Here is a 25,258-nt window from a genome sequence, read left to right as displayed (position 1 = left end):
AAGAATGGGCAAAAATCCCAGTGGCTAGATGTGCCAAGCTTATAGAGACATTCCCCAAGAGACTTGCAACTGTAATTGTTGCAAAAGGTGGCTCTACAAAGTATTGACTTTGGGGGGGGGGGTGAATAGTTATGCACGCTCAAGCTTTCTGTTTTTTTGTATTATTTCTTGTTTGTTTCACAATAAAACATATTTTGCATCTTCAAAGTGGTGGGCATGTTGCGTAAATCAAATGATACAAACCCCCCAAAAAATCTATTTTCATTCCAGGTTGTGAGGCAACAAAATAGGAAAAATGCCAAGGGGGGTGAATACGCAAGCCACTGTATTAAGCAGAATAAGGACAGTTGGAAAATCTCAATTGAGGACAGTTGGAAAATCTCAGTTGCATTTCCTTGATTCCTCTCTCCTCACCTCCCGCTCAAAACCCATTGGAGGAGAAGGTCAGTGTGAAGGAACCTGACATTCCCTTGCTCTGACCTTCTCCAATGGGCTTTGAGAAGGAGGCGAGGAGAGAGGGCGTGAGGAGTCAAGGAAATACAGTTTAGATTCTCCCATGGACAGAGAGAGTAATACAGTCAGTCAGCCCACCCCCTCACCGGTCTGCCTGCCTTCTCCCCTCTATCTGCCTCTGCTCCATCCATATGGTTAGCCACCACCATTCATCTCAACAGCCTCCTCAGGCAGAGGGAGATAAAATGGCAGGGCACTGGAAATGTGAGGTGCCTCGAGGAGAAGAGCAGTGTGTGTGTGTGTGTGTGTGTGTGTGTGTGTGTGTGTGTGTGTGTGTGTCTGAAAAAAAGATAAAAAGAAAAGAATGTGTAACCATAACACAGCTAAACAAACAAATGGCCCCTGGACGTCATGGACCGGTCGATGGAACATAACTTCAAAAAAAGTTTAAACACCCTGGTTTTCAAGTGATTTTAAATAAAATAAATATATTCACCTTTAGACTTGTAAGAGACCAACAAGAGCATCTGTGAATTCTCTGGTGTGTGAGTTTCAATTCTGTCAATTCAGGAATCCATGTAACACTAATAATGAATGCTATCCTAAGACTTCAGAAACAAATTACTTTATGAATTGACTGAATTTAAACGGAACTGACGTGTGTGAAAGGAAAGGTACAATGAGGGAGGTCAAAACAACAACCAGACAACTCCTCTCCTCTTCCTGTCCCTCCTGTGTGCTGGTCGGCTAAATTGACTACATCTCTGGAAGGGAAGAGAAAAACAACACATACATGCATTACATAATATAACACCATAGAAGGTGAGATTTATGTTAACTAAATACTGCTTCGAAAAGCAGCTGATGAATTTTAACCTTGACTGCTGCTTTTCTTTGCTGAGGTAGCCTCTTCAGGGTTGGCACCAGGCTCATGGCAAAGAGGGTCTCTTCATCCTCCTTCCTGTGAGCATCAGGTTGGGCTGCATCCCTCTCAACGGCTTGGAGGAGCCTCTGCTGAAATGAGTTGAGTGGATCTGGGGGCTGGTACCTCGGAAGATGCCTGGTGTGACGTTGTTCCTCTTCCTTTCTCTCCTTGTTTGTCTCCACGGCCACATCCTGTTCAACGAGGTCCTCAGTGGTCACTTCCGTGAGGGTCATAATAATTTCACTGGGTCTAGATCCTGAGGTGCTTCCTCCATTTCATCCTCTTCCATGGCTGCACCGGTGGTGGTCATACTTGTGGATGACGTAGACGTTGTAGAGGGTCTCGCTGCACCGGTGGTCGCACTTGTAGATGACGTAGAGGGTCTCGCTGCACTGGTGGAGGCGGTGGTCACACTTGTGGATGACATAGAGGGTCTAGCTGTAAAATTGCCACTTGTTGCCCTAGGCACAATAAATGGATCCAGAAAAGAAAGAATGTGGCAGAAGCGCCAAGGCCGCTGGCCTGAAGCTGCTGACCCAGACCTCTTCTTCTCTTTCTCTGCCCTTCTCGCTCTCTGATACCTGTCCCTGAGTCCTCTCCACTTCCTCCTACAGTCTTCTTCTACATAGACATGAACATTATAAGCCAAACTATTACCTAGCATAACTATAGTTATTAGATAGCTATCATGGACATGTCACCTACTGTACACACAGACACACACACAAGGTTATCTGACCAAATTATCAGGGGTAGTATCTACCATCATTTCTATTACTCTTAATCTGACATACACACTCACACTCTTTCAAACATGATTATTTGGTCAAATTATCAGGGGTAGTAACTAGCATAATTTATATTACTATTTCTCTTTCACACACACACACACCTCATTGGCTAGGTTAGCAAGATAGCTAACTAGCCACATCTAGCACAAGCTCACTACTAAACTAACCTGGCAATCCTACTATCGTGGACACTTGTCTCCAAGTCCCGGTAGCTGTCAGCAGTTGTGTCAAAAAGACACTGTTTTGAGGATACTGCGAAAATGATTATCTCCATGTGTCCAACCGCATGCGATCGTCTGCAACACCTGTGTACATACCTGCATTCAGTATAGTTGCGTAGCTGCGCAAAATGTTATGCAGCATTGATGCAATGAGAGGAGATGTGAATGGCTGTACCTTTTCCTTGTGGGAATAATTCAGCCATCAGTGTAATATACTATGTTTATAGTAAATACTGCATAATAGCAACGATTATTACAGACCAGTATCAGCCATGAATGGCTGTAGTTTACCTTGTGGAAAAATAATTCAGCAAACAGTGTAATTTGCCTGATAGTGATGGGGCATTCTACCTCACACACGTTTATAGCTTATTTCTTGCTTTATACGTGTGGGTCGCCTGTAACTCACTAATAATCCAATATAGTGCTACATAACAGATATTGATCTTATTTACATTTTTGGGACCTCATCACACACGTACAGCAAACAGCTCGAGTTTTCATTTGAGGCTGTGTTTACATCCTAGATAGAAGCAGGCCATTGGCTGCCTTTATCACGGGGTATGTACGGGAGATCTAATTGGTTCCAAGTTTATCAGTTCGGCAAATTTGCCTGAGCAGACAGGGTTGAAATATACTTTTTATGAGAAACTGTTCAAGAATTGAAGATGCCAACACATTTTATAGTCATCATAAGAATGTGTTACTGTCATATACAAAAAAACAGCTCCTCCATCGACAGAGCTCCGCTCCACTCATAGAACTGGAGTTACACTCCGGTAACTAATCGATCAACATCACGTTTTTCGGGTTCGGCCCACCACCCATACCACTAATTCCAGATTGGAGGAAATCCATATGACGTTGGACCAATCATATCATTATTTTGAACTACCAGCCAATATAATTCGAGTCTGTTATTATCGGGTATTTCGATTGGTGTTAATCTTCGACCCCTTATTTATACCAGGAAGTTTATTGTGTTTACATAGTGCCCCTGCAATGAAATAATTATCCTCTTTCAACAAGGTTAGCTAGATGTTTCATATTAATGTAATTGTCACGGTGTTTGCTAGTAGATAAGTAAAGAGCTGTAATTATCTTCAAGCTCGAGCTAGCTAACGTTAGGTAAATTATGTCACCGACACCTGTCATGTAGCTAGAAGTCACGATAGCTAGCTAGCTAACGTTACATCAGATCAGAAGCCTTGGATGCTTCAAGCCTTCAGACAGTTTGAAGTCATGTGCCCGTTTTATTGTCGAGGGCTACCGACCTGTCACTGATAGTGTTGTCCAATGTGCACACAGGGCCATGGGGAACATCGACAGTGTTGTGGTGCAGAAACGGCTGGCCCGTTTTCGCCCAGAGGAGCGGCCCGTTGTGGAGGGAGTGTTCGATCGGCTTCACGGCGCGAGTTCTGCAAGTGGCGCTGGAAAAGCAGGGACGGTTTTAACGCTGGGCATGTTGAAGGTGAGGGTGGAGTTACTATGATGAAATTACATTTTATTTATAAAATCGAGGATATCTAATCAATTAACCTCCAGAATCAAAATCTTGTTTAAAATCTTCTAATAAGAAATCAAATAATACAGAAATATGTAAATTCTCGCATTGCAAGAAGGTTAAGATATGTAATAAATGTAATAACAATGTGTATAATAACAAATGTATATGTAATAACTGTGGTTATTACTTTGCAGATATTTAACAGTACCCGTATGTGAGATATAACATGCATATCTTCTGTCATGTAGCCCTGTATGGGAAACATTGCCTCTGACTCTATGATAAAGAGGGTCTATGCTGGGATGTGTAGCATGGACCCCGGAGTGGCCCCTCCTCCCCCTAGGGCTGGGGTGAGCCGGGAGCAGCTGGTGGTCTTCCTGGCCGATGTCCTGCGAGGCACTGCAGAGGAACGGGCGCCCCTTGTCATGGCAATGGCTCGGGGGGCAGGGACAGGTGTTGCCACATGTGACCAAATAATAGAGGTTAGTAGACCCTCAGAAGGTCTTCTGCAAGTGCTCCTGTGTTGTTAGCGGAACATGCACTTTAGCTCAGAACTCAAATTAATTAGGCTCTGATTTCAGTTCTTGCAGGACCTGGTTTCTGCTGTGGTGCAGATCATCATCCAGAAGGGTCGTCTGCAGGGCTGGAAGCCAGAGCGTATGGCTGACGGTTCCATTGGTGTTAAACTATTGGCTGAACAGATGAGCTCTGAACTAAAACCCTCAGGTAAAGGGATGGAGGGATAATTTACTGATTAGGTTTTCAGAATAGAGTGAATAGGGAAGGAGATAAAGCTTGCTCACCCAGATTTCATATTTTCAATAATTCGGATTCACACGTATTACTGTATCAACAACAAAACCTGACATTCTGTCCTTCCCTCTCAGATCAGCACACCTGTGACATCCCATGTTTGGAGGACTGGCTGTTCAGAGTTTCCAATGTGGCCATGTACATGGACCTTCTGATAGGTGAAGGCCTGAACGTGGGCTTAACCTCCCGTCCCCCTCCCACCCTACTGCCCCCCTGCCGGGAAACCCCGTGGGAGAAGCTGCGCTGCCTGCTGGACCTGTCCGTGCTGATGTTCCTCACACCACAGTTACCTGATGGGTACAACACCCCCTGGAAGCTGCTTTTCTCAACTCAGCTGCATGGGGAGAGCTTCACCAAAATAGTGGGCAGCTGTAAAGGCCGCGGGCCCACCGTGCTCCTGATCAAAGACACTAAGGGACACATCTTTGGTGGCTTCGCCTCCCATGGCTGGGAAGTAAAGCCTCAGTTCCAAGGTGAGAGTGGTGGTGGATGGAAGTATCAATCGGTAGAAACAGGCTCACGGCCTATTGAGATTGCTGCAGAGATATTTAAGCCCATTTTTGTAATGTATGCTGACATACAGTGGGGAAAAAAAGTATTTAGTCAGCCACCAATTGTGCAAGTTCTCCCACTTAAAAAGATGAGAGGCCTGTAATGTTCATCATAGGTACACGTCAACTATGACAGACAAATTGAGAAAAACAAATCCAGAAAATCACATTGTAGGATTTTTTAATGAATTTATTTGCAAATTATGGTGGAAAATAAGTATTTGGTCACCTACAAACAAGCAAGATTTCTGGCTCTCACAGACCTGTAACTTCTTCTTTAAGAGGCTCCTCTGTCCTCCACTCGTTACCTGTATTAATGGCAACTGTTTGAACTGGTTATCAGTATAAAAGACACCTGTTCACAACCTCAAACAGTCACACTCCAAACTCCACTATGGCCAAGACCAAAGAGCTGTCAAAGGACACCAGAAACAAAATTGTAGACCTGCACCAGGCTGGGAAGACTGAATCTGCAATAGGTAAGCAGCTTGGTTTGAAGAAATCAACTGTGGGAGCAATTATTAGGAAATGGAAGACATACAAGAACACTGATAATCTCCCTCGATCTGGGGCTCCACGCAAGATCTCGCCCCGTGGGGTCAAAATGATCACAAGAACGGTGAGCAAAAATCCCAGAACCACACGGGGTGACCTAGTGAATGACCTGCAGAGAGCTGGGACCAAAGTAACAAAGCCTACCATCAGTAACACACTACGCCGCCAGGGACTCAAATCCTGCAGTGCCAGACGTGTCCCCCTGCTTAAGCCAGTACATGTCCAGGCCCGTCTGAAGTTTGCTAGAGTGCATTTGGATGATCCAGAAGAGGATTGGGAGAATGTCATATGGTCAGATGAAACCAAAATATAACTTTTTGGTAAAAACTCAACTCGTCGTGTTTGGAGGACAAAGAATGCTGAGTTGCATCCAAAGAACACCATACCTACTGTGAAGCATGGGGGTGGAAACATCATGCTTTGGGGCTGTTTTTCTGCAAAGGGACCAGGACGACTGATCCGTGTAAAGGAAAGAATGAATGGGGCCATGTATCGTGAGATTTTGAGTGAAAACCTCCTTCCATCAGCAAGGGCGTTGAAGATGAAACGTGGCTGGGTCTTTCAGCATGACAATGATCCCAAACACACCGCCCGGGCAACGAAGGAGTGGCTTCGTAAGAAGCATTTCAAGGTCCTGGAGTGGCCTAGCCAGTCTCCAGATCTCAACCCCATAGAAAATCTTTGGAGGGAGTTGAAAGTCCGTGTTGCCCAGCGACAGCCCCAAAACATCACTGGAGATCTGCATGGACATCTAGAGGAGATCTGCATGGAGGAATGGGCCAAAATACCAGCAACAGTGTGTGAAAACCTTGTGAAGACTTACAGAAAACGTTTGTGCTGTGTCATTGCCAACAAAGGGTATATAACAAAGTATTGAGAAACTTTTGTTATTGACCAAATACTTATTTTCCACCATAATTTGCAAATAAATTCATTAAAAATCCTACAATGTGATTTTCTGGATTTTGTTTTCTCATTTTGTCTGTCATAGTTGACGTGTACCTATGATGAAAATTACAGGCCTCTCTCATCTTTTTAAGTGGGAGAACTTGCACAATTCTAAATACTTTTCCCCCCCACTGTATACAGTATGTTGTCCATCTCTAATCAGTGCTCATCTCTGGATGTGTGTGTTTGTGACTGGATTGTCTTGAGTGTAGGAGACTCCAGGTGCTTCCTGTTCTCAGTATTCCCCTGTCTACGGGTGTACACCTGCACAGGATACAACCAGCACTACATGTACCTCAACCAGGGCCAGCAGACCATGCCCAACGGCTTGGTGAGACACAGCACTACTACATACATCTCAACTGCACAATCTCACCTGAACATTTTGTTTTACAATCTGTTACTATAATTGTATGTGAAATACCACACAAGTAACTACAGTGGCTTGCGAAAGTATTCACCCCCCTTGGCATTTTTCCTATTTTGTTGCCTTACAACCTGGAATTAAAATAGATTTTTGGGGGTTTTGTATCATTTGATTTACACAACATGCCTACCACATTGAAGATGCTAAATATTTTTTATTGTGAAACAAACAAGAAATAAGACAACAAAAAAACAGAAAACTTGAGCGTGCATAACTATTCACCCCCCCCCAAAGTCAATACTTTGTAGAGACACCTTTTGCAGCAATTATAGCTGCAAGTCTCTTGAGGTAGGTCTCTATAAAATTGGCACATCTAGCCACTGGGATTTTTGCCCATTCTTCAAGGCAAAACTGCTCCAGCTCCTTCAAGTTGGATGGGTTCCGCTGGTGTATAGCAATCTTTAAGTCATACCACAGATTCTCAATTTGATTGAGGTCTGGGCTTTGACTAGGCCATTCCAAGACATTTAAATGTTTCCCCTTAAACTACTCGTGTGTTGCTTTAGCAGTATGCTTAGGGTCATTGTCCTGCTGGAAGGTGAACCTCCGTCCCAGTCTCAAATCTCTGGAAGACTGAAAAGGGTTTGCCTCAAGAATTTCCCAGTATTTAGCGCCATCCATCATTCCTTAAATTCTGACCAGTTTCCCAGTCCCTGCCGATGAAAAACATCCCCACAGCATGATGCTGCCACCACCATGCTTCACTGTGGGGATGGTGTTGTCGGGGTGATGAGAGGTGTTGGGTTTGCGCCAGACATAGCGTTTTCCTTGATGGCCAAAAAGCTCAATTTTGGTCTCATCTGACCAGAGAACCTTCTTCCATATGTTTGGGGAGTCTCCCACATGCCTTTTGGCGAACACCAAATGTGTTTGCTTATTTTTTTCTTTAAGCAATGGCTTTTTTCTGGCCACTCTTCTGTAAAGCCCAGCTCTGTGGAGTGTACGGCTTAAAGTGGTCCTATGGACAGATACTCCAATCTCCGCTGTGGAGCTTTGCAGCTCCTTCAGGGTTATCTTTGGTCTCTTTGTTGCCTCTCTGATTAATGCCCTCCTTGCCTGGTCTGTGAATTTTTGTGGGCGGCCCTCTCTTGGCAGGTTTGTTGTGGTGCCATATTCTTTCCATTTTTCAATAATGGATTTAATGGTGCTACATGGGATGTTCAAAGTTTTGGATATTTTTTTATAACCCAACCCTGATCTGTACTTCTCCACAACTTTGTCCCTGACCTGTTTGGAGAGCTCCTTGGTGTTCATGGTGGCGCTTGCTTGGTGGTGCCCCTTGCTTAGTGGTGTTGCAGACTCTGGGGCATTTCAGAACAGGTGTATATATATATACTGAGATCATGTGACAGATCATGTGACACTTAGATTGCACACAGGTGGACTTTATTTAACTAATTATGTGACTTCTGAAGGTAATTGGTTGCACCAGATGTTATTTAAAGGCTTCATAGCAAAGGGAGTGAATACATATGCACGCACCACTTTTCCGTTATTAATTTTTTAGAATTTCTTGAAACAAGTTATTTTTTTCATTTCACTTCACAAATTTGGACTGTTTTGTGTATGTCCATTACATGAAATCCAAATAAAAATCAATTTAAATTACAGGTTGTAATGCAACAAAATAGGAGAAACGCCAAGGGGGATGAATACTTTTGCAAGGCACTGTATATATCATATGAACTACCACATGCCTATGCTTCAACAGTAGTTTTTCTTAACCCAAGCAATGTAATTTCTTTAATTTGCTTATGATCAGGGCATGGGTGGTCAGCATGGCTACTTTGGCCTGTGGCTGGACAGTGATTTTGGCCGTGGGCATAGCCGGGCACGGCCTCGCTGCACTACCTACGGCAGCCCTCAGCTCTCTGCTGAGGAGGACTTCACCCTGGACTCTCTGGAGGTGTGGGGGGTTGGGAAGCCCCCTGAGGAGGAAGAGGTCAGTATCAACCTGGACATTCTCTGCTTTCTTACTCCTTTGATCCCACTTATTTCTTCTAATATTTTATGAATTCTGTCTCTTTTAATGCTGTGCTTGTATCAGTGTGTTCCTCATTTTTACCTGCAGGTGGAGATAGAGGCACATTCAATTAATTTGTAGGAAGTAACCTACCGCGTACACTGAGTATACCAAACATTAGGAACACCTTCCTAATATTGCGTTGCACCCCCACCCTTTTCCCCTCAGAACAGCTTCAATTCGTCTGGGCATGGACTCTACAAGGTGTCGAAAGCGTTCCACAGGGATGCTGGCCCATGTTGACTCCAATGCTTCCCACAGTTGTGTCAAGTTGGCTGGATGTCCTTTGGGTGGTGGACCATTCTTGATACACACAGGAAACAGTTTTGTCGGAAACACCCAGCAGCGTTGCAGTTCTTGACACAAACCGGTGCGCCTGGCACCTACTACCATACCCTGTTCAAAGGCACTTCAATATTTTGTCTTGCCCATTCACCCTCTGAATGGCACACATACACAATCCATGTCTCAAGGCTTAAAAATCCTTCTTTAACCTGTCTCCTCCCCTTCATATACACTGATTGAAGTGGATTTAACAAGTTACATTAATAAGGGATCATAGCTTTCACCTGGATTCACCTGGTCAGTCTGTCATGGAAAGAGAAGTTGTTCTTAATGTTTTGTACACTCAGTGAATATTCATTGATTTATTGTATTCATGACTTGTCATGAGGACATCAATGATGTTGGGGTGTTTTGTTGCAGGGAGCGACAGGAGGCAAGAGGAGTGTCCTGGATGCAGACCCTGAGGTTCAGGCCATGATGGAGATGGCAGGGAAGACCCTTCACAGCCAGGGCCTGCGAGAGCCAGAGGAGGACAATGGATAATGAGACATGTAGACATTATATAGATTTATCACAGTTTCTTCTCAGACAAGACATTTCAAGAAGACATTTTGAAGAAAAGAGTGCACTAATCTCCTAGGGGCCGATTCCGACCCGAGTTAAGCGCGTGTGAATGGAACGTAATTCCCTTTTTTTCTCTCTACACTTACTCTGACCTTGAACTTAAGCATGAGAATAGCATGCTATTCACCCACAATTTTTTTGGGGTGGAGATCGAATAAATCTGTAAGTAAGTGTGTCTACAGATACGCTGTATTCTGGCCTTGACTTAATTCCCTAATAATTTCACCACCTTTACACCATGAATAAGGTCTAGCGAACCTACCGGTTCCAAGTGGAAAAAGCATCTACTTAAGCCATAACAGTTTGAACCCGACACATGGCGCAATACTTGGCTGTCATCATCATACAGTTCCATGGTTAGTGCAGGCAATAGATTAGGATATAGCCTACTATTCTCCCTATTATAATTCTATGTACAGTACACTAATCTTCCAACATTACAATGGGTTGAAGAACTGAATGTGGCAATTTTCAGAATGAATCAAACCACTTTTCTTTCTTTCGTGCATAAAGGCTCTCCTAACCTGTTTTTTATGATTCATAAATACTTTCCTAAGCCTAAATAACCTGCAAGATCAGAGTATTTTTTAAATCTACCAATTGGTGTTGAAACGGAGACAATTATGTATATATTTAGTTCACTTTCTTTCATGATCCCTAATATTCTGAACCCGTTCTCTCAATAACTTCTAGTGAGTCTGTGGACAAAATTCTAACTAAGAGGTACACCGTATTTAAAGAGATGGCTTAAGATAAACGTACTGAACCCTATTGAATGAAAACTCAACACTAAAATTTGTTGGCCAGCAAGTGGGAGGGTTATCAGCAGTTGAATTACATGTATTCAGCACGCGCAAGGGAACCACGCCGGCAAATCCCGTTCGTTACGCACCTGCACAATTAGGCCCCTAGCACCTACATTTGTGTATTTTTATGTGTGTGTGTGTGTGTGTAGATGGTTAAGTCTGAGATGTTTAATCTGTGTGTGAACTACTGTACTGTTGGCTACATTAAATGAACAGGACACCAGGTGTGGCCCACTCACATCAACCTTTATCTTCTGTGTCTGAGCTCAGGTGAACAAGTATTTAAAGAGATATTGGAATTGATTAATAATTAGGATTGTCATAAGTCATTGTTTTGCTTTGATGGCTTTTTATTCCAAAGTGTTTAGTGTGGATCCTATATGTAAACATTGTTTCACCTATTACATGAATGGTATGTAAAAACTTCTGTTTTTAAAGTATGACGCTAGATAGCCATGATGGCTTATCTACTACTTTACAGCACCAATAACTGTAAACTTCCAGGAGGCAATTTACAGTAATGAAGCCTACATAACCTACTCTGGCGGTTCTCTCATTCACTGTACTGCCTCGCTGGGTTTAGTACTCTGGTTGGCTGATCGCGCCTCTTCATATTTTTATGCAAATTACGAGGGAAAGTGACGTTACATACGCAAATCAGCAGTTTAATTTCCATGTAGACGCAGTGAATGGGATAGAACATAGATCAGACATTTTCACAACAACTTTCTTAGAAATCTTTAAATCTTTCATCGGCATATTGTAGTCACTGAGCGTTTCTTTAATATTAGATATTGATTTTAGGCTATGTATGTAATGGTATTAATAATAGTAATGGTTCATTGGAAAAGACATTCAAATTATGAAACGATTAAATAAACTCAGTTGATATTTCTCAAATTGTCATCTCTGATAGCGGTGCAGTGCAAGCCTCGTACAAACCATCCTGATCTCGCTAGCTTACATTCTGTTTTGCTACACGGATACATATTCAGTTTCGCTACACGGGGGGTGCTGTGGGATTATTTAAGATACACTGAATACTTTGAAGAGGTAGGGTTTCAGGTGTTTTCGGAAGATGTTTTCGGAGATGGGCAAGGACTCTGCTGTCCTAACTTCATGGGGAAGCTGGTTCCACCAATGGGGTGCCAGCCGGCCAGAGGTGGCAAAACGGAGTACTTGGGTTGGGGTATAGGGTTTGAGCAGAACTTGAAGGTAGGGAGGGGCAGTTCCTGTCACAGCTCCGTAGACAAGTACCATGGTCTTGTAGTGGATGCGAGCTTCGACTGAAAGCCAGTGGAGTGTACGGAGGAGCGGGTTGATATGGGATAATTTTGGAAGGTTGAACACCAGGCAGCCTGCAGCGTTCAGTATAAGTTGCAGGGGTTTGATGGCACAAGCGGAAAGCCCAGCCAACAGTTGCAGTAGTCCAGACGGGCGATGCCTGGATTAGGACCTGCGCCGCTTCCTGTGTGAGGTATGGTCGTACTCTACAGATGTTGTGGAGCATGAACCTGCAGGAGCGAGTCACTGCTTTGATGTTTGTAGAGAACGACAGGGTGTTGTCCAGGGTCATGCCAAGGTTCTTTGCACTCTGGGAGGGGGACACTGTGGAGTTGTCAACCTTGATGGAGAGGTCTTGGAGCGGGCAGGCCTTCCCCGGGATAAAGAGCAGCTCCATCATGTCGAGGTTGAGCTTGTGGTGGTGGGCTGACATCCAACCTGAGATATCTGCCAGGCACGCAAAGATGCGTGTCAAGGGGGGAAGGAGAAAAGTAGTTGAGTGTCATCCGCATAGCAAGGATAGGAGAGACCATGTGAGGATATGACGAAACCGAGTGACTTTGTGTATAGAGAGGGCCTAGAACCGAGCCCTGGGGGACACCAGTAGTGAGAGTACGTGGTGCAGACAAAGATCCTCTGCACATCACCTGGTAGGAGTGGCCTGCCAGGTAGGATGCGATCCTAGAGTGTGCAGAGCCTGAGACGCCCAGCCCTCTGAGAGGGTGCAGAGGAGGATTTGATGGTTCATGGGGTCGAAGGCAGCAGATAGATCTAGGAGGATGAGAACAGAGGAGAGAGAGTCAGCTTTGGCAGTGCAGAAAGCCTCCGTGACACAGAGAAGATCAGTCTCGGTTGAGTGACCCATCCTGAGACAGCATTCTCAAGTTTTTTGGAAAGAAAATAAAGAAGTAGTTTTTACGTCAGAGGGGTCGAGTGTTGGTTTCTTGACAAGGGTTTCTAGTCGCAGGATTTCATCTGGAGAGAGAAGGGAGAAAGAGGTCAAGGTGTAGGGTAGTTCTGTGTGAGTGGGACCAGTGGACTCAATAGGCTGAGTGAATGAGGAGCGGATGTCGTCAACCTTCTTTTCAAAGTGGTTGACAAAGTCGTCCGCAGAGAGGGAGGAGGGAGGGGGTGGAGAATTAAGGAGGGAGGAGAATGTGGAAAATAGTTTCCTAGGGTTAGAGGCAGAAGCTTGACATTTAGAGTGATAAAGTGTCTTTAGCAGCAGATACAGATGAAGAGAGGGTAGAGAGGAGGGAGTGAAAAGATGATCGGTCCTCCGGAAGCTCACAATGAGTCACTCAGCTACGGAGCAGGAGGGGAGGGCTGAGGCGGCCCCGGAAAATACTGATTTGATTGATGATTTGATAAAAAAGTGATTTGAAAGGCTGGTCATGGCTCACATCAACACCATTATCCCAGGTTTTCTTCCAATTGGCGACAGATTTTTATGTGAACATTCTAAAATCTGCATAAAAACAATATGCACATCTTCCCACCAGAGATGTTTCCATCAAATACCTTTTGTGGGTAAATTCCAATGTACCAAATAAAAAATACATGTTAAATGGGTTGCCATCATATTTCCAACTCTACTGATGGTTTTCTCACAAAAGATGTTACGTTATATAGCTAGTGTGCCCACTCCGGTATTGGCACATGCCCATGTCTAGCCAACATGATGAGATTATTATAAACAAAAGAGAGAGATTTTGATATTTTGTCAAACGACAGCCAAGCATCGATGATCATGTAACCAGAATAAGATCCTCGATATTTATTGGAAAGTAGCATCAAGCTCATCACCTTGCACTTTCACCACCACCCTGTGAAGTTCATCATAACTTATTTCATCTGTAGCCTAATAAACTGCATGTTTTACTGACGAGTGGTAGTGGGAGGACGATACATGTCAGTTTACTTCAATATGATGATTATTATATAAATGTTTGCGCATAAAAGCATTTATCGCATAATTCATTTTACAGACACAAAAATATTCCACCTTGCCTAGCATATTTTTGTTGTTGTTGACATTTGGAAAGTTTACCAAGACATTTTTTGTTTCCATCAGGCCTGTCATGACAGTCACAAATTGCTCTTCCCCTTGATTGCATTCAGGACACGAGAGTATTACTGGAGTGTATGACCAGCTGGGCACATCAAACCTAGACGATAGTGCAGCTCTAGAGCATACTGTCGACTGCCTAGGCTACTGCTTCTCTCAGGCGCAGCAGGTGCTTTCGATCGTTCAGCCTATGACTGTACAACCAGGAGGGACCATTACATCTACGTTACAGTTCATATAAGGAAATCAGTCAATTGAAATAAATTCATTAGGCCCTAATCTATGGATTTCACATGACTGGGAAAACAGATATGTATCTGTTGGTCACAGATGCCTCCCGAGTGGCGCAGTGGTCTAAGGCACTGCATCGCGGTGCTAGCTGTGCCACTAGAGATCCTGGTTCGAATCCAGGCTCTGTCGTAGCCGGCCGCGACCGGGAGACCCATGGGGCGGCGCACAATTGGCCCAGCGTCGTCCAGTGTAGGGGAGGGAATGGCCGGCAGGGATATAGCTCAGTTGGTAGAGCATGGCGTTTGCAACGCCAGGGTTGTGGGTTCGATTCCCACGGGGGGCCAGTATGAAAAATAAAATAATGTATGCACTCACTAACTGTAAGTCGCTCTGGATAAGAGCGTCTGCTAAATGACTAAAATGTAAATGTAAAGAAAAGGTAGGGGCGTGGATCAGAAAACCAGTCAGTATCTGCTCATGCAGCTCGACACATCTCCTTCGCATAGAGTTGATCAGGCTGTTGATTGTGGCCTGTGGAATGTTGTCCCACTCCTCTTCAATGGCTGTGCAAAGTTGCTGGATATTGGCGGGAATTGGAACACGCTGTCATACACGTCGATCTAGAGCATCCCAAACCTGCTCAATGGGTGACGTCTTGTGGGAATGGAAGAACTGGGACATTTTCAGCTTCCAGGAATTGTGTATAGATCCTTGCGACATGGGGCCATGCATTATCACATGAGTTGATGGCAGTGGATGAATGGCACGACAATGGGCCTCAGGATCTCATCATGGTACAGTGCCTTGCAAAATAATTCATCCCCCTTGGCGTTTTTCCTATTTTGTTGCATTACAACCTGAAATGTAAATTGTTTTTTATTTGGATTTCATGTAATGGACATACAACTTATCCAGAACGCTGCAGCCCGTCTGGTGTTCAACCTTCCCAAGTTCTCTCATGTCACCCCGCTCCTCCGCACACTCCACTGGCTTCCAGTTGAGGCTCGCATCTACTACAAGACCATGGTGCTTGCCTACGGAGCTGTGAGGGGAACGGCACCTTCTTACCTTCAGGCTCTGATCAGACCCTACACCCAAACAAGGGCACTACGTTCATCCACCTCTGGCCTGTTAGCTCCCCTACCTCTACGGAAGCACAGTTGCCGCTCAGCCCAATCAAAGCTATTCGCTGCTCTGGCACCCCAATGGTGGAACAAGCTCCCCCACGACGCCAGGACAGCAGAGTCACTGACCACCTTCCGGAGACACTTGAAACCCTACCTCTTTAAGGAATACCTGGAATAGTATAAAGTAATCCTTCTTCCCCCACCCCCCATAAAAATAAAAATAAACAAAAAGGTGGTTGTCCCACTGGCTATCATAACTTGAATGCACCAATTTGTAAGTCGCTCTGGATAAGAGCGTATGCTAAATGATGTAAATGTAAATGTAATACACAAAATAGTCCAAATTGGTGAAGTGAAATGAAAAAAATTACTTGTTTCAAAAAATTCTAAAAAATTAATAACAGAAAAGTGGTGCGTGCATATGTATTCACCCCCTTTGCTATGAAGCCCCTAAATAAGATCTGGTGCAACCAATTACCTTCAGAAGTCACATAATTAGTTAAATAAAGTCCACTTGTGTGCAATCTAAGTGTCACATGATCTCAGTATATATACACCTATTCTGAAAGGCCCCAGAGTCTGCAACACCACTAAGGAAGGGGCACCACCAAGCAAGCGGCACCATGAAGACCAAGGAGCTCTCCAAACAGGTCAGGGACAAAGTTGTGGAGAAGTACAGATCAGGGTTGGGTTATAAAAAAATATCCTAAACTTTGAACATCCCACGGAGTACCATTAAATCCATTATTAAATAATGGAAAGAAATGGCACCACAACAAACCTGCCAAGAGAGGGCCGCCCACCAAAACTCACAGACCAGGCAAGGAGGGCATTAATCAGAGAGGCAACAAAGAGACCAAAGATAACCCTGAAGGAGCTGCAAAGCTCCACAGCGGAGATTGGAGTATCTGTCCATAGGACAACTTTAAGCCGTACACTCCACAGAGCTGGGCTTTACGGAAGAATGGCCAGAAAAAAGCCATTGGTTAAAGAAAAAAACAAGCAAACACGTTTGGTGTTCGCCAAAGGGCATGTGGGAGACTCCCCAAACATATGGAAGAAGGTACTTTGAGCTTTTTGGCCATCAAGGAAAACACAATGTCAAGCGCAAACCCAACACCTCTCATCACCCCGAGAACACCATCCCCACAGTGAGGGAAACCTGTTTCAGTCTTCCAGAGATTTGAGACTGGGATGGAGGTTCACCTTCCAGCAGGACAATGACCCTAAGCATACACTTGAGTGGTTTAAGGGGAAACATTTAAAGGTCTTGGAATGGCCTAGTCAAAGCCCAGACCTCAATCCAATTGAGAATCTGTGGCATGACTTAAAGATTGCTGTACACCAGCGGAACCCATCCAACTTGAAGGAGCTGGAGCAGTTTTGCCTTGAAGAATGGGCAAAAATCCCAGTGGCTAGATGTGCCAAGCTTGTAGAGACATACCCCAAGAGACTTGCAGCTGTAATTGCTGCAAAAGATGGCTCTACAAAGTATTGACTTTGGGGGGGGTGAATAGTTATGCACACTCAGGTTTTCTGTTTTTTTGTCTTATTTCTTGTTTGTTTCACACAAAAAAATTATTTTGCATCTTCAAAGTGGTAAGCATGTTGTGTAAATCAAACGATACAAACCCCCCAGAAATCCATTTTAATTCCAGGTTGTAAGGCAACAAAATAGGAAAAATGCCAAGGGGGGTGAATACTTTCGCAAGCCACTGTATCTCTGTGGGCTGCGGTTGGGAGGCCGATTGGAAGTACTACCAAATTCTCTAAAACGACAAATGAACATACAATTCTCTGGCAACAGCGCTGGTGTACATTCCTGCAGTCAGCATGCCAATTGTACGCTCCCTCAAAACTTGAGACATCTGTGGCATTGTGTTGTGTGACAAAACTGCACATTTTAGAGTGGCCTTTTATTGTCCCTAGCACAAGGTGCACCTGTGTAATGATCATGCTGTTTAATCAGTTTCTTGATATGCCACACCTGTCAGGTAGATGGATTTTCTTGGCAAAGGAGAAACACTCACTATCAGGGATGTAAACAAATTTGTTCACAAAATTCACATTTCTGGGCTCTTTTATTTCAGCTCATGTTGCGTTTATATTTTTGTTCAGTACATTTACAACAATTGTCCCATGCATAGCCAGTCAAAGGACTTCCTATATAATTAATTAATTAACTGACCAAAATGCTGAAACTTTAAGTGACAGCTGTGTCGCCAAATGCTTTTGCGTCCAAGGGGACTTTGCATAGATAACATATAGGGCTACTTCCGGATCTTTTTATTACTGCTATGCATGTAATGCAAGTTTACTTTACGAATAGAGGAACTGACCGTTTCGCGGCTGGGTCAGGACTGTTTGAAATACTGTAGAACTTTGCAAATCTCAAGCGTTAAAATCATGAATTAATTCATACAAGAGGCTTCTTTACAGCTATACCATTGAATGTTTCATTAATTGGGTATGTCTTAAAACTTTCCAGTTTTTTTTGTGGGTGTGCAAATGGACAGCAAAGTGACAAGGGAGAAATCCTCTTTTAGGTTCAACTGGAGCGTACAGTGGCATGCAAAAGTTTTCACCCCCCTTGGCATTTTTCCTATTTGTTGCCTTACAACCTGGAATTGAAATGGATTTCTGGGTGGTTTGTATAATTTGATTTACACAACCACTTTGAAAATGCAAAACATTTTTTTGTGTGAAACAAACAAGAAATAAGACAAAAAAACAGAAATCTTGAGTGTGCATAACTATTCACCCCCCCCAAAGTCAATACTTTGTAGAGCCACCTTTTGCACCAATTACAGCTGCAAGTCTCTTGGTTTATGTCTCTGTAAGCTTGGCACATCTAGCCACTGGGATTTTTGCCCATTCTTCAAGGCAAAACTGCTCCAGCTCCTTCAAGTTGGATGGGTTCCGCTGGTGTACAGCAATCTTTAAGTCATACCACAGATTCTCAATTGGATTGAGGTCTGGGCTTTGACTAGGCCATTCCAAGACATTTAAATGTTTCCCTTAAACCATTCGAGTGTTGCTTTAGCAGTTTGCTTAGGGTCATTGTCCTGCTGGAAGGTGAACCTCTGTCCCAGTCTCAAATCTCTGGAAGAATGAAACAGGTTTCCCTCAAGAATTTCCCTGTATTTAGGGCCATCCATCATTCCTTAAATTTTGACCAGTTTCCCAGTCCCTGCCGATGAAAACAAATGACTAGGCCATTCCAAGACATCTAAATGTTTCCCCTTAAACCACTTGAGTGTATGCTTAGGGTCATTGTCCTGCTGGAAGGTGAACCTCCATCCCAGTCTCAAATCTCTGGAAGATTGAAACAGGTTTCCCTCACTGTGGGGTTGGTGTTCTCGGGGTGATGAGAGGTGTTGGGTTTGCGCCAGACATAGCGTTTTCCTTGATGGCCAAAAAGCTCAATTTTAGTCTCATCTGACCAGAGTACCTTCTTCCATCTGTTTGGGGAGTCTCCCACATTGTTACGTGGAGTGGAACAGGGGAACCCAAGAGCAGACTCAGATGTGGAGACTGGGATGAAGTAAGTGTAGTATCGAGTAAATGCTGGCAATTATTGCTGATAAACAAAGGAGTCCGCTCATACTGAACCTTTGATCATAAGTTTATTCATATCACAAGATTCCAGCATAAGTGACGGATGTCATGACACCCGGAGAGCAGTGTCCTCGAATTGTAATGTCTGCTCTAACCTCTTCTTCGTCCAGCATATACTTATAAACAATGCAAAAATATGGGTTGCTCCCTCTGCTGTCCAATCACCTGTCTCCCCTGGGGCGTCACCCTACAAATGGCTACTTTTGAACTAAGATAAACATCCCCTCTTTGTTCCTCTAGAATAGTCATAATCTTAATACACTACATTCCCCCCTTCGAGACTAACTAAAAGTCTCGAAAACAAACAGAATAGGATTATGACAAGTAACAATTTATCTTATTGAGTATCTTTAACATTAAACCAAAAACATTTTCCTCTAGAGTGTAAATACCTTTCTATGAAATATGAATAAATGTTTATGAAGTGTGAATACATTACTATGAAATATGAACAAATCTTTCTGGAGTGTGAGAGCGAAAAACTGTCTGGCAACTTCGTTCCAAATATCCATCCATCAATCAAGACAGTAAAATTCTCTCACGGTCCCTCTGCCCCAGGCAACCACCTAGGTACTCCCGATGAACTCATAAATCCTTATCAATGCATTTGAAACTATGATGCAATTAGATACACATGTAAGCCCCTGCAAACAAAATACTATCCAAAATGTCCACTCTAAGGCTGGTCAACCCATCGGACCCTACCATGTACCTCTATCCCTGCCTAGTCTCCCTGTCCCTAAGCATTCCCGAAATAAACAAAAACATCTAAGATCCCCACATGTATCCAATAATCATCAAATATCATTCTACAAAAATTTATACCTAAGAATATGACACAAATTATGTATTACACATGCAAATATGTCTATATTTCATTGCAGACACTGGAATGTAGTCCACTACACTTCATCTCCTCCGTAGTCTCCTCTTCCAATGCATTGTTGATGATGGAATCGGAATCTTTCCACACCTTCCTTGTTCCATCTCCTCCAGTCATTCTCCTTTCATATTGTCCCTTCATATTGTCCTTGTTTGAGTATTTCAATCTTTACATTTTCCCCCAAACGCTTCTGGAAGAAAAGAAAAGACCAAACAGTATCTTTTGCAAAACAACACTTTCAAATTAAACATCAATATCAACTAAGAATATAACAATTATATATAAATGATGTATGAATCAATATAAATGATAGAATAATGAAATAGGATAATGTGATTTATTCATACACTTCCCCCCTTTGATTCATAACATCATACTAAAATCACACTAATATTGAAAAAAAATTGAAAAATGATCAAAAAATCAAAAAGGATATTTATCATCAATACTCCATCCAGTCCCACTTGTCCCTCTTCATCCAGATCAGGAACAGTCAACAACGGCATCTGAGTGTTGTCTCCAGGCATCACTACTCCAACCTATCTCAATATCATAGCTTTCTCAAAGGTCAGTAACAAATTACAAACATCACACACAGTGCTATCAAAACTGCCATTAAAATATAATCCATCACTGCTCCTACTGGGCCTAACTGATCTTGCAACCAAGACTTCGCTGACCATCCAGCTCCTTCAGATCTACCAAACGCATCCCTTATATTCTTCAATGCATCTATAACACTCGTGATATTATCGGAACTATCTGGGATCAAAGTATAACAATCATCCCCCGTCAGATTCATAGCCAAACATAAGCCACCTTGTTTTGCTAAAATATAGTCAAGAGCCATGTCATGTTTCAACAGCGTCAGTCTGTGACTTCTTTGAGTATTTGACAGAAGGTTAAACCCTCTTATTGTTTCATTCGCAAACCCCTGCAAAGTATAGGTAATATTATCAATATGATCTGCCAAAAATGTTACCCCATACCATGGAAAAAGTCCCCCCTTCTCTCTTAGACTTATCCTCCAATGATAGGCTTCAAGACTATGAAATGTCGCCATGTCCCTTTTCACCCTATTTCCAAACCTAGAATCAGATTTATCTGTGTCCGGTGCTACCCCTCTTTTAATGGTAAACGCCTCATATGGAAGCTTCAACGTTGACATGTAACAACATCCTGTCCATCCATAGGGTAAGAATATATACGCTTTATCACCACAAACCCTCCAAATATCTCTAAAATTCCCAATAGTCACATTGTCAGGCAAAAGCTAATCTTTTAACCATCAAAGTCCTGCTCTTCTTACTAACTGGAACATAAAAAGTAACATTATATTTCTCATTACTACCCTTAAGGTCATGCATACCCAAAGTTATCATATAATCATCACAATCTGATATTCCCATAAACATACCCCTTACATCATATGTTTTATTAGAACAAAAACAACTTTTAGCCCTCACTGGTTTCACCTCCAATGCTTCAGGGTTCGCTGTTACCTGATTTTCCTTCCCATCTAACAAATTCACATAAGTTAATTCACTTAACCCAATAACACTTAAACCTAGGCTTAAACAAATGTTTTGACAACGACATTATTTTATCTGTTACTGATTGTTGCTGATACAACAGTCATGACAAAGCATAAGATTGACACATACTCGATAGAGGTTGAGCGACCGTCTCTAAAATGTTTGGTGCTGGAATTCTCAACAGACATGGACCCTCAAGATTCCTCACTGATCTTACAGAATGAGCTAGCTGCTGGAACCAAAGATTCCTACCTGCCCATCCATCTTTAATTTTCACAACAGAAGAATCAAACCCATAAGCCTCCCATTTAGTTTCTCTCTTCCCTAACGAGCGGTACTGATCAGATACCTCTCCTTGTCTGTCATTAAAATCAAAGACCTCATCCTGTACCTCCATGATAGTATCCTTCACTATTTCAGATTAATCTATATTGTTCTCTACCACTATCTGCTCTCCTATTTTAACCCTATCCTTACTATCATTGACAGCACTCTCTATCCGTACCATAAACCCCTGAGTCCTTCTTGCTACCCCTTTTAATTTCAGAAAAGTTGTTGTCGGTGTCAGTGTCATACTTCCTACATTTGTTATTGCCGTCGCATCATTAATCCCTTCCAAAGTTACCATTAAAGTAGTTGATTTAGTTGATGTATTAACACCCTTAACTACTTCTAGTGGGAAAGCTACCGATATCCTCTGTGTATTATTTACTGTTGGAGTGGCTACTGTAATATACGTCTCCTGAACTCCTTTGGTGACTGTGGAAGCTTCAACAGACTTCAACTCTTCCATTATAAGCGTCACTTTACGAATTACATAGCCTTTTAACCAATAATTCTTAACCGGAACACATTTTAATGCTTGCACTAGATAAGTACACATATATTCTCCCTGATCTTTCTCTGTAACATTACGCAAACTAAATGAACAATCACTCATAACCCTCTTCCACTTCATATCGTTGTACAAAATATACTTCCTTTGACTAGGGGCAACAGCTTCTACTTCTGGTCCTGATAACAATACTTCTTCTCCATAATTATCTCTCCATGTGGGAGGAACGTCCCCATCCTAACCCTAATAACAGTATTTTTCCCCCTAAAATTGGTGCTGGAGCTATTGGTTCCCTTATAATCAAATGCGATATATTTATGGCTTTAATAACTATCAATGTTGAAAGAGTTAAATTGCTTCTCACTGTTGTTTTAATATACTGAAGTGTTAATGTCATTATTGTTACTTCATCTATTTTCCCTAAGACTTTTAACTCCTTACTTGTATTTCCCTCTATCACCACTAGTGTCACTTTTTTTTTTTTGCTCTCAGTCCTACCTCTAATCCCTGACTTTCAAACTTTTGATTATAAAAAATACACCTACAATTACCTTGATCTTCCTGCTGGGAACTGTAAGTATAGATACTCAATCACCCTCAATCTTCTCTTATCATTCAGCAACGCATACTTTCTCAATGCATCTGCTCCTAACAGATCTAAACTCCTACCATATCTATCTTCCCACTAAACTATAAAATGTCCTTCACCACTGTTCTCTCTCTCTTACTACTAACTAACATTGAAACTTAGCTTACTGTCTTAGAGTTCCTTCAACCCTAGTTCTCCTAACTTTTTTAATCTAATCTTTTCTCCTAACCTTTAAAAACCTTTTCCACTGATTTATTCACAAAATCCCTTTACCACCAATTTTTAGAATATGTGATTGGGAAGTCCCCACCTGCCTCTGACTTCTTTACACACAGACTTGGCAAACGACTAAACATCCTTTAGCCTAGTTTGAAATCCCTTGGTGTAGGAATGTAACCAATAATAACAGTCACCCCTTTTAACTTTATTCTTCAGACAGATTGCCTAATAGGCAGTCTAATAGATTATCATCCTTCCTATGATATTATCTTTTCAAGCAAATATGATTCCCAAAAACCCTATTCTTTTTAAAATCTTCTACCAGACAGCCGTCTAGTGTACATCTTATTGTACAGTTCAATTTACACCATGCATCTCTTCCCAACAATGCAATAGGTATATGTTCTAATATTAGTATGTCTATTTTAATTTCTCTTTGATTTTTATAGAAGAGCTCAATTGGTTCCTTAAGAGTAATTAGCTGTTTTACTACCTCAAATCCCTATCCTAATTAGTTAATTTTACATAGTGAGATGTTTAACCTCTTTAGGCTCAACACAGATAAAAGTTTTTCCACTATTCACCATCACTTCTCATAGTCCTCTGTTTTTACTTCAATTGTTGGATATTTTCCCTTCTTCTCTAATCGATGCTATCAGCTGACACCCCCCTTCGTATCTTCTAGGCACTCTAGAATCCTTGAAGCGTTCACCTAGAGAACAGGTGATCTTCACTTGCTCCTTTATCTTCCTCAGAAATTTCCTCTGTTGTTTCCTCCTGGCCCATTGCACTCACAGGTAAAGTAACCAACCTGTCCACAATTATAACACTCTTCTGAAAGTTGCTGGAAGTGTGGCTGAAATCTTCCTCCTCCTTCTAAGCCTTCTCGTCCTCTTCCTCTCCAATTCTGTGTCTGTCCAGAAACTGTCTGTGGATATGAAACAACTGGTACCCCCAATGGTGGCTGGTACAATTGCATTTGACCTTGTTCAGTTGAAGCTGTAGCAGTGATTGTTGATTTGGTTCACTCTGATTCTTCATAACCAAAGCTTCTCTTCTCCTTCTTCTTCTCCACCAGTTGTAAGTTGTATTTGATTGAGTTTTCTGAGAGTTTATTGATCCTGTTCTTTCTTGTTGTTGACATATCAGGATTCTTCAACAGCTTATATTCTAAGTTCTGTCCCCGAAATATCATCTTCCATCATCTTCTTACTAGTGGCCTTTTCCCTTGGCCTCACTGTATTCTTCTCTTAGTTTCCAGACATCTCGGTTTTTCTTACTTCTGGAGTTTTGGATTCATCTTTCTGGTCGTTTCTGCTTGTCCTCTATCTATTATTCGTTCATCTTCATCTCTGATGCAATAATCACCCTCCTGGATGATCACTGGAAGCTGAGGATAAACATCCCTAAGCTCTACTTCCTTCTCATAAGGTGGGGGTCTTTTTGCTGAATCCGTATGTGAGAAAGGTGTACTAACTTCTGCCATTAGTTTTTCTGTCGCCTTCTCTTCCTTTAGCCTTTTCTCTATACCTTTGTTTATCTTATCGCTGGAATCTTTTATCAGTTTTTGTTTGAGAATGAAGGGCAACTTTTGTTTCATTTGCCGGATAACCTAGCAATACTTTAGTTAAAGGATTACTATTTTGTACTATATCAACAGGTGTAATTACCTTCATAGCCTTGCTGTCCTTTCTCCCCATTGTAACAACCCTTTTATATTCCTTTATTGTGAATTATTTTATTTTTGACTATATAGCCTATGGCTTCCCCCCTTTAATTATTAATATAAACCAAACAACCAAAAAAATATATATATATTTCTAATTAAAATACAAAATCAATTAAAAAATCAAATAAAAATTATGAATAATTAAAACCAATTTTTTATTTCTATATCCTATCTTACCAATTTATCAATTAGTGGCTATCTTACCACAACC

The 25,258-nt window shown here is 42.3% G+C and overlaps 1 pseudogene across 1 annotated transcript in view; it reads left to right on the top strand.

The window, feature by feature from the left end:
* Window positions 1–3,373: 3,373 nt before the first annotated feature.
* LOC311135341 (1-phosphatidylinositol 4,5-bisphosphate phosphodiesterase gamma-2-like) overlaps window positions 3,374–25,258 on the top strand; it is a 50,015-nt pseudogene continuing 28,130 nt past the window's right edge. The window contains exons 1-8 of the transcript in view: window positions 3,374–3,419; window positions 3,699–3,861; window positions 4,146–4,379; window positions 4,479–4,623; window positions 4,785–5,183; window positions 6,977–7,095; window positions 8,954–9,133; window positions 9,920–10,040. The product of the transcript in view is annotated as a 1-phosphatidylinositol 4,5-bisphosphate phosphodiesterase gamma-2-like (transcript). The remainder of the gene's footprint in view (window positions 3,420–3,698; window positions 3,862–4,145; window positions 4,380–4,478; window positions 4,624–4,784; window positions 5,184–6,976; window positions 7,096–8,953; window positions 9,134–9,919; window positions 10,041–25,258) is intronic.

This window comes from Coregonus lavaretus (assembly GCF_964263955.1).
Source record: "Coregonus lavaretus genome assembly, chromosome: 9".
Classification (NCBI taxonomy): domain Eukaryota; kingdom Metazoa; phylum Chordata; class Actinopteri; order Salmoniformes; family Salmonidae; genus Coregonus; species Coregonus lavaretus.
Note: the sequence above shows the minus strand (reverse complement) of the source record. Positions and strands in the feature narration are given on the sequence as shown.